This window comes from Haliotis cracherodii, unplaced genomic scaffold (assembly GCF_022045235.1).
Source record: "Haliotis cracherodii isolate W230 unplaced genomic scaffold, xgHalCrac1.p SCAF_4, whole genome shotgun sequence".
Lineage (NCBI taxonomy): Eukaryota > Metazoa > Mollusca > Gastropoda > Lepetellida > Haliotidae > Haliotis > Haliotis cracherodii.
The window spans coordinates 39,621,923-39,631,953 of NW_027266297.1; the positions used below are offsets into that span (position 1 = coordinate 39,621,923).

A 10,031-nucleotide genomic window follows, 5' to 3' on the forward strand; every position below is an offset into this window, starting at 1 on the left:
GGATCCGGCACCGGATACCAAGGATCCGGCACCGGATACCTCATTCTGAGTTTCCAAAAACATGTCACAATTTGGGGGTGCATTTTGTTCAATTAAGTGTGAAACACCTAAATATATATTGGAAACTAACCATGAAAATTGAACATTGCTGAAGGAATCTGGCAGGTATCCGGCAGGTATCCGGATGCAATTTTTCGAGATGTCTTAATCCTGGTAAATGATGTTAGCCTGGGCATATCAGATAGCTGTAGTAACATTCTGTGTCATTTTAGTTGTAAATATCCCCTTAAAGTTGAGATCTATGGGCATGTACTTTTGGAGAAGACAATTTTTTCAATCTTTTTAGATGTTAAGCTGTTTAATGAACAAACATCAGTTCTAATACATGTATGATGATACCCTTAAATTTCATGTTCAGACTTCCAGATTGTTCTGAGTGAAAGTATAAACTCATCGACTGTGTGCTCACTTTGGCCTTTGGTCCTAGTGAGATGATAATATGATTATTTGTAAAGGTACAAGTACTTGTTACGAGCATACCAGCTTCATTTAAGTTTTGAAACACAATATGCCTCACTCTGAGGGTGACATGTACCAGATTTCATCACACTACAGAGAGCTGTTCCTCAGTTACTGTGAACATTTTTACTGAAAGACATTGAAAGCTAATTTGACCTTCAATATCAGTTGCGACTATTTCAAAAACAATTGTAAATTGCTTCATTCAGTATAACATTGACAAACATATGACAATGATATACAACTATATGTATAAGAGTTATTTAGACTTCTGCAGGAAAAGGCACATTAGAGAACAAGAGTCATCAGAAAGATGACATAACCCCCCGGCAGCTGTCTGTAAAGTAACCACTAGTAAATGTGCAATTCTGTATGTAATGAGTCAACAGTTTAAAGTTCTTTAAGAAGCATACATTGTTTATCCACAAAAGATCCACCATGGTCGCATCCATATGAATGCCAAGTTTCGATCAAATACATTGAATGGTTTTCGAATTCTGCCCCAGAAACGAACCTCATCCCCAATTGAATCTATGTCCAACTTCATTCCATAAAAATTTTAAAAAATAAAAATTAGAAAAATCCCAAAATATCAAAAGGCATCACTTCAGTATGTGCCTGATAGCTTTGCCAAGTTTCGATCAAATACACTGAATGGTTTTTGAATTCTGCCCCGGAAACGAACCCCATCCCCAATTGAGTCTATGTCCAACGTCATTCCATAAAAAAAAAAAAATTAATTTTTTTTAGAAAAATCCCAAAATATCGAAAGGCACCACTTCAGTATGTGCCTGATAGATTTGCCAAGTTTCGATCAAATACACTGAATGGTTTGGGAATCCTTCCCCTGGAAAAGGAAATGATTACGGATGGACGGACGGACAGACAGACTGGCTGATCGCTATATCACCCCGTATTATATGCCGGGGGGATAAAAAGTAAGTGTATGACCTGTTGCCAACTTCTATCCCTGCCCTAAGGAAGAGTTTGGCCATTAACAATTTTTTTGTCTGGCTATGACATTGACCTTTGACATAGCAGATCAATGTGTTATTCCAAAGATGTCCAAGCAATGCATGGTTTCATCCGATAACTATGGCTATCAAAGTGAGGCAAAATATTGGAAAATCCCCATTTACACACCTGGCTAAAGAAACATAAACAACAAACAAATTATCAATTTCTTTTATTTATATGCCTATATCACACACTGAACATTGTTCACATGATGGTTCCTGATGCAGTATGCAATTTCCTCCTATTCTTCAATACTCATAACAGAGTGGGATAACTGTTCGCTTGAAAGCATAAGCAGACCATGCTCACCAGTTCAGAGTTACTTGCCCTCAAATATCCTTTCCCTTCTATATTGCCATGGAAAAACAGGAACCAGGATGAGGGGAGGCCAGATCGGCTCTATCCCTGTTGCATTGTGTTAGTAGAATTGTGAACATTCTATTTGGTGTTTGGGTCCACATTTATAGACAAGTAGTCGCAAACATCATTCCTTTCAAGTGATTACCACATGGCCAAAGACAATAATTTCTTCAACGTCCTTGAAGGGTCCCACTCCGACTTGGCATTGGTTGGTCTTCTCACATTAGCCAGACCAGCCTGTGTGAGTGTGTCCCAGTGTCAATTGGGATATAACTTCTTGGTAGGCCCCCATTGAAATAACAGGATTCTCCTCATCACTGTCTGCCTATCACTTCTGATATCTGGAAGGGTCCTTCCAGACTGTCAACCAGTCATCCGGGTATCTCAAGCTGGACTTCAGTTTCTGCAAAATTATGTATAAAGATTGTAGCAATAAAAAAGAATCGTTGCAACATGTACTTACAGATAAAAGGCAGCAAATTCACTTAATTTATCGTCTTTGAATTTTGTTATATACCATACATTTGAGATATATATTGTTCCATGCTGATGAGTTGAAACAATCATTAACTGACATCTCTTAAAAATGCTTGCCATACAAGCCAAAGTAATAGATGAGGTAGCAAGTGGGCTCATTGATCGCTCGTAATCGTACCCAATAACGTGGGATGTTGTCCATAACAGTCATCATCGGTGCTTCTTGATCGAGCTCATAACTGGTTTGCCTAGTTGAGATTTGAGATTTGATTATTTATAATCCTTGTCATTTAGCTGAACTATTGTTGGATGTGGTGTTAAATGAGTGAAATGGGAAGAAAGCCCGAAGTGATGCAGGTCTTACATGTTTACCACTTTGATGAAACCCACAAGCAAGTGTATGATGCTACCCTCGATTCAAACCCACGACCATTGGTTTCTGTCAAGCCCAAGAGATGCAACTATGCACAGCAAGTTGTGGTGCCTTTGATAATTAGGCCATCCATGCCAACAGGTGATAAAGAACAAGCAAACTGAAGAAATATTTGCAGAATAGCTACATGAACATGATGAACCAAACAGAATAATTTCAAATATTTACCACTCACTGCTACTCTTCTCTTGTTCCTCATTGCTTCCCTTTTTCCATTGATGCTGTGCAGATGACTGACTCATTCATTTATCCAGACATTCTGCAAAAATAAGTAGCATTCACATTACAGAAATATATTATTTAATTATGAAGCTTATACAAAACAAGGACATAACAGTGTAATTATAAAAATATGTTAAGCGTAAAAAAAGTAAAGTCTTTGGTGGCCATTATTGTAAATTATAGTCTGTATTAGCATCCCACAAAAGTTTAGAGTTAATAATCGTTCCTAGATCTTTGTACATTTCTTCATTATCTATAAAAAGCCGATCTAATTTGGATCATCTTGTTTTGACCACAAATCCATTACGCCCCTTATGCAAATCCTTGTCGTCATAACAAACAGTTGACCATAATACTACAAAAAGGACCCTTGGCGTTTACAGTAAAGTATGTAGAGCAGGAAAATATCTAAATCAATCCATTCCATAAGATCTCTGCACGGAAATCATAAGGTCACGAAGCCCTGCTACGTACCTGGCATCCGCATTTGCTGCCAATCGCCTTTCCAAATACTGTTGACTTCCGCGTTGTGGATGGCTCAGAGGAACTTCGGCCGGCATTTCCGTGGTGGAGGTGAATGAGAACAATCTATCGATACACGAGGTAAGCTTATCGTAATCAAGCATCACGGTGTATATCTATACACGAGGTTTGTTTACATCCATGTTCTAAAATGGCGCCCTGGACCGCAGGGGAATATGGGTAAATTGGCTTGTTCCGGGTTAACACAAAGCTGGGCCCCCGTCTCTAATATCACAATATTGTTTGGCGCAAGTTGACGACGCGCATAGGGAGCCGGGAACTAGTTTAACACGACATAAGCTGGTTCCCGGCTCTCTATGCGCGTCGTCAACTTGCGCCAAGTTATATTAGAGACGAGGCCCAGCTTATACACTGAACACAATCGGTCATTTCGTCAAAACTGGCCAAATATTGAGATTGCAGCTGAGGTAATGCTGGCAGCTGAAGTGACACATTAAGGTAAGGAATATGTGAATATTACAATGATCACGTATTAAAGTAATTTACCACATGTAAGCCTGTCACATGTGACACATTAACTTTCATAACCAACATGTAAGTAAATGTATCAGGATATAATTATATTTTTATATAACAAGTAGCCTGTCTATCATATGTTAGTATATGCTTATGTATATAATGAAGAAATATGTTTACTTTAACTGAATAATTTGTATGCTAATGTGACTCACTGTCTTATTTCATATACTCCCTTTACTCTGTGAGATGATTAATAGCCTCAACATATTTTTCCAGATGTGAAGAATCAAGAACAGCTTTAATGACAGGGAAGTTTTGCATCAGAGATCATCGTGAAGTGGAAGATAAGACATTTTAAGGGTATGAACATTTTCACTTGAACTAGCTGAACAATAACCATGATGACAACTTTATCATGGGGGAATTTTGGGTGGTGGGGTAGCCTAGTGGTTGAAGCCTTCACTCTTCGTGCTGAAGACCCATGCAGGTTTGATTCCTGCCACATAGCTGCGATATTGCTGAGTGTGGCGTTAAACATCAAACAAAGCTAACAGCCGCATACATACTCACATGGGGATTCCAGGTTGAAGTTAGTCCCCATCAACATGATCAACCTATGCTAGTTGTAAGAGATAACTTAATGGATCGGCTGATCAGGCTCGCTGACTTGGTTGATCCATGTCATTGTATCCCAATTGTGTGGATGGATGCTCATGATGTCAATCACTGGATAGTCTGGTCCAGACTTGATTATTTACAGACCGCCGTCATTTAGCTGGAATATGGCTGAGTGCAGAGTTAAACAACAAACACCAACATGATTCTACAACCTGCTCTTGTGGATACCATTTTGAGGATCCTACACATAACTTCTTTTCGGGTCTTAACTATTGCAATATGTTCTACTACATGTGTTTTAAACATATATTTTTTTCATTGGCTTATCTAAATGATGCTCAAATACAAAATAATTATTAATAAAATACTAATTCTATACTATTGCAAACTATCAGTTGAGCAATAATGTAATCATCTGATTATAATTAGATAATGAAGGAGAAGTCCATATTGATTAAATCTACCAGATTCTGAGATATAAATGCACGTATTGATTGATTTATTTCAATGTTTTCCTGTACATAATTTTCAACAATTCCATATAAAGCTTTCTTATATCCATGCTGTATAATAATACCTATTATTTCTAATAATAGCATAATTTGGACACACAAATAAGTAATGAATGGTATTTTTATAACAGGTGCCACACGTGCGGGATAGGTCATTTCACATGAATCATTTTTATGTGAATTTAAATCACTACAAGCTGATCTGAGTCCTGAAAGGATATGCCTTCGATTCTGTGAAAATGGAAATGCTTAAACATCTCCCAATATTAACCATGCTATTACAGAATCTGTTCACTTGTTTGTGTATGTAAAATATTTTTTCAACGATTACATCCATCTAATGATTGTTTGTATGTGTGATGTGCCAGTAGAGGTATATATGTACAAGCATGTGCATACGCGTATAAAAATTATGTATGTTTGGCTAGGTACCAGTATATGAATTAGTTGTTTTGTGCGACTTGTATATTAGCATCATCATAGTTTCAACAGACAGTTTATGTATATCAAATGTTAAATGTCTTTGTAGGGAGAATTGCATATCAAAACTGTCATTATTTTATTACTTATGAGTAGAACTTTTTAAGTATCTGGCAAGATACATTTCCTTGGTCCACAGAAACATGTTACTAGTAAACTGTAAACTGACTTGTCAGTGTGGTTGGAAACTAACTAAGCCGTCACTACTCAATTAAGTAATTAACAGATAATTGCAAGTGATAATACCCACCTGACACTAATTGCCCTGTTAATCCCTAATCCACCATGAGTTGACATTGAGTTCATCTTGCTAATGAGCTGTTGTGAGCGTAACAAGATGATAAACATCAAAGGTGGGGCAGGCTTTGATCAAGTGTTCTGTAGAAGAGATTATGTCATTTGTTTAATGTTTATTTAGGATTAGCTACATCCCTTGATCCTACCAAGACCATACTTGAGATTATCAGACAGTTTGTCTGGATACAACCTGATGTCTCAACTGTACTTATCGGATTCTGCCTTGTAGCAAACTATGTGTGTGACAAGGACTTTGACCACTCTGTGCAGATGCATAACAATGCACTTGGGGTATGATTCAATTGGGGTATGATTCAATTATGTCACACAAGTCAAAGATGGGTTCCACTGTATTTAGAAACAGACGATAGATGCAATACTGTGTAACTTTATAACAATCAAACGAGTATTCAAATAGGAATACACATATATTTACAATGACCCTTGAAAAGTTCCAAAACCAAATAGAACTACTTAAATTATGATTACACTTGACCAATATATTTGGCAGCTTTTCCCGTTATTGTTAATCTTAATTAAAGATAGGATAAATGATAAAAATATGATAATGATTTTACTCATGACTAATCATGGGCGGATACAGCTTTTTTACAGCTATTTATTGTCTTTGGTGGAAATTTATACAGAAATAAAGATTTATTTTCGAAATAAAAAGGGGGGTGCGCACCACAGCAACCCCCCCTCTGTATCCGCCCATGCTATTGCCAGCAGCCGAAATAAGGTCCCCCAAATGTAATATACATAGTTTTTAGTCGATTGTTCAGGTGGTTCTTTTCAGTTGATTTTTTGTATCAGTGTCTATTTTGGCCTACCAATTAATGGTAGATATTAATCATCAATAATAAGTGAGATAATTATTTTCAATGTGGCTCCCATTGCAACTGAAGCAAGGAACGATTCAAATTAAGCCTGATTCAGCTGCTACATTTATATGTACTTGCTTCTCTAATCAGTAATTCAATCAGTTGTATAGTGACTTGATATTTGGAGAAAATATCTGTTGTATGAAATCCTAATGTTACTTACTTTTGTATTTGAGATGATATTTGTATTTGGTAGCCTAGTGGGTAATGCGTTCTCCGAAGCACTGGGTTCTGTTCCCCACATGGGTACTGTGTGAAAAGCCCATTTCTGGTGTCCCCGCAGATATATTGCTGGAATATTGCTAAAAGCTGTGTGGAACTATACTAACTTGCACACTCATTATATAATATTTTGAGATCACTTACATTACTTGTGTGATTGAAAGTTTTGATAATTATGAATACCGTATTCGACAGAATAAGCGCCCAGGGCGCTCTCAAAATTTCCTGCTTTATGCTGGCAGCCTGAAATGTTAATGTACGACAAATATATTTTTCCAGAATGAAATTCCCCATAATTAAGGGTGCATATCACACACGAATGTGTATTATATGCAAATAAATAAGTCTTGTATACATTGATCAATTGGAAAGGGTGCTATTTGGGATTGTTAACGAGACAATATATTAGCAAATATTCCCGTGGGCGCTTATTAGAGCGAGGCGCTTATTACATCAAATACGGTAGTTCTGTTTTATGTATAAGAACCTATTTTATGCAATTTGCATTGCCTTGTTTAACCTTCCTTATGTTTTGATGTAATGCAAACATTTGAGAAAAAATCAGGTGAGCCTGCCTTATGGCACTACAGGAATTGTTTTCAGAAGATCAATTACAATTTTGTATTTTCTGTAAAATTTACTGTTTGCTATGGCTTTTTTACATTGATTAACATGGTTTGGTTAACAGTTGCTTGATAAACTGTCATTACCTTACTCATTGAGAAACCAACTTTTTACCCTTTGTCAATATATGTGTGTTTCTTATATTTTTAATAACAAGATCTTAAAGATGTTATAAATTGTTTCAGGCACCTGGATTTCACAATGACACCAGATCAGACAAGTCATACAAAGGACTCTCAGGGTGATGAATAATCCTCCCCAGAACAACTAGCAGGTTCACCTCAGAAAGTGATGATTCTGAATGACTAATGCCACATCAGTGTGATTCTGTAGGTTGTTTTATTACGACATTAATCAAGTCTAAAGGAATTAATACCACAGCAGTGAGACTATGTTTATGTGGTGTACACTGACGCTGACTATACAAATCTGAATGACTTTTGTGGTTTACTGCACAAACATAATTGACTTTAGATATTCTTCTCCCTTGAAATTCTTCTGAGATTTGACCGATTTGTTTATTTAGAAAATGGCATTGAAGCATCTGTTTCTGTTTTTGAATGTTCTTGCAAACACCTTTGGTTACTGAACCAATGAAATGTCATAAAATCAATAAATATGATCTGTTATCTTAACAAATTTTTTTGTTTTGCTTCTTTAAAGAAATATGATATTGATCATTCATAACATAGGTGCTAACATATATCAAATATACTAATGCCCTGAATGTTTTCCAACAATTAATACAGCTCACTGAATGAAGTTTTTAGTTCCATGTCAGTAGAAAAATTACATTGATGTTTTTATGTACCGGTACTTTATTAGGTGTTTTCTGTGGATGCACCCATTTGGGTTAATGATATTCTGTTTCAAACTTCAATGAAACTCGTCTGTCAAGATGTAACAAGTACTGATACAGTTCCAAAATAATCTTTTAATCTCACCAGGAACAAAGGCCCAAGTGAGCACATAGCCAATGACTTTCATTTGTTTTGTCAGAGTAAATATGGTGTCATGTCACTTTATGAGCAAAATTCCAACAATATCATGATGGGTGACACCAAGCAATGTACCGATGTGGTGAATCGAGCGCTTCAACCACGAGAAGCTAGAACAAACTGGGAATATGAAGATGAAATGTAAGGATACCATCATACCAGGACTGAATGCTTTTCATTTAATACGCTGAACATCTAAAATGAAATATATATGAATTTGAAAAATGTTTTCACCAAAAGTACCTGCCCATAGATCTCAACTTTAAGGGGATATTTACAACCAAAATAACACAGAATATTACTACAGCTATCTGCTATGCCCAGGCTAACATTATTTACTAGGAGAAAGACATCTCGAAAAATTGCATCCGGATACCTGCCGGATACCTGCCGGATACCTTCAGCAATGTTCAATTTTCATGGTTAGTTTCCAATATATTTTTAGGTGTTTCACACTTAATTGAACAAAATGCACCCCCCAAATTGTGACATGTTTTTGGAAACTCAGAATGAGGTATCCGGTGCCGGATCCCTGGACACCCAGATTGAGGTATCCGGTGAGGTATCCGGTGCCGGATACCCGGATTCCAGGTGGCATACTTTCAGGTGAGGTGTCCATGCCGGATACCACGGATCTGGTATCCGGCAAGGTTTCTGCCACCGGATACCCGGACGCGTTTTGGGTAAGTGTCCGGTGGTATCCGGCAGGTATCCGGATACCGGAAACTGCATTTTTTTTGCTGTGAATATGTGATTACACACTACGTACAGACTGAGTGTGTTTAAATAATCAGTTAATCTTGAAATATTACACCCAATATTTAATTGATAATTTAGAACGATCCTTACCGACATAACATGACTAAATATCCTCAAAGTGGGTGACATTCCAAGAATGTACAGGTGATTTGATTATTCAAAACCGGCATTGAGCGTTATCCGTCATCAAATCACATACTGGGTGTTCTGTTTCATCCTTGTTAAGGTAAACTGGTTATTGTTATCCGACACGGAGCGCTAAACATTATTAATGACATATTCATGCAATATTCTAGGTTTTTGTACCGATGAGTTGGCCATTTCGAGTCGTGTGCACATGAGTGAGTTGGGGTTAACGGCACTTTAGAAAGTATTCCAGTTATATCGCTGCGTGTCGGCTTAATGTCGGAGGAAAACCTTAAGTGATGCAGGTCTGAGACGTTTACCACTTTGGTGAAACCCACGAGCACGGGTATGGTGCTGTCAGGGACGCAACTCTGGTCCACACAAGTTTGATTGGTTGGTAATATATACGTATACACCTTTTATATGTATAACATGAATACACCTCTGGATACATATATATATATATGTATATATATATATA

At 37.1% G+C, this 10,031-nt stretch overlaps 2 long non-coding RNA genes across 2 annotated transcripts; one reads left to right on the forward strand and one right to left on the reverse strand.

Moving 5' to 3' along the window:
* Window positions 1-1,491: 1,491 nt before the first annotated feature.
* On the reverse strand, window positions 1,492-3,731 carry LOC139480239 (uncharacterized). Its single transcript, XR_011654410.1, has 3 exons — window positions 3,503-3,731; window positions 2,975-3,065; window positions 1,492-2,299 (listed from the first exon to the last, which is right to left on the reverse strand). It is a non-coding gene; the product is annotated as an uncharacterized lncRNA (long non-coding RNA).
* A 142-nt stretch (window positions 3,732-3,873) lies between these two features.
* LOC139480238 (uncharacterized) lies at window positions 3,874-8,266 on the forward strand. Its single transcript, XR_011654409.1, has 3 exons — window positions 3,874-4,009; window positions 4,307-4,390; window positions 7,853-8,266. It is a non-coding gene; the product is annotated as an uncharacterized lncRNA (long non-coding RNA).
* The last annotated feature ends 1,765 nt before the right edge of the window (window positions 8,267-10,031 follow it).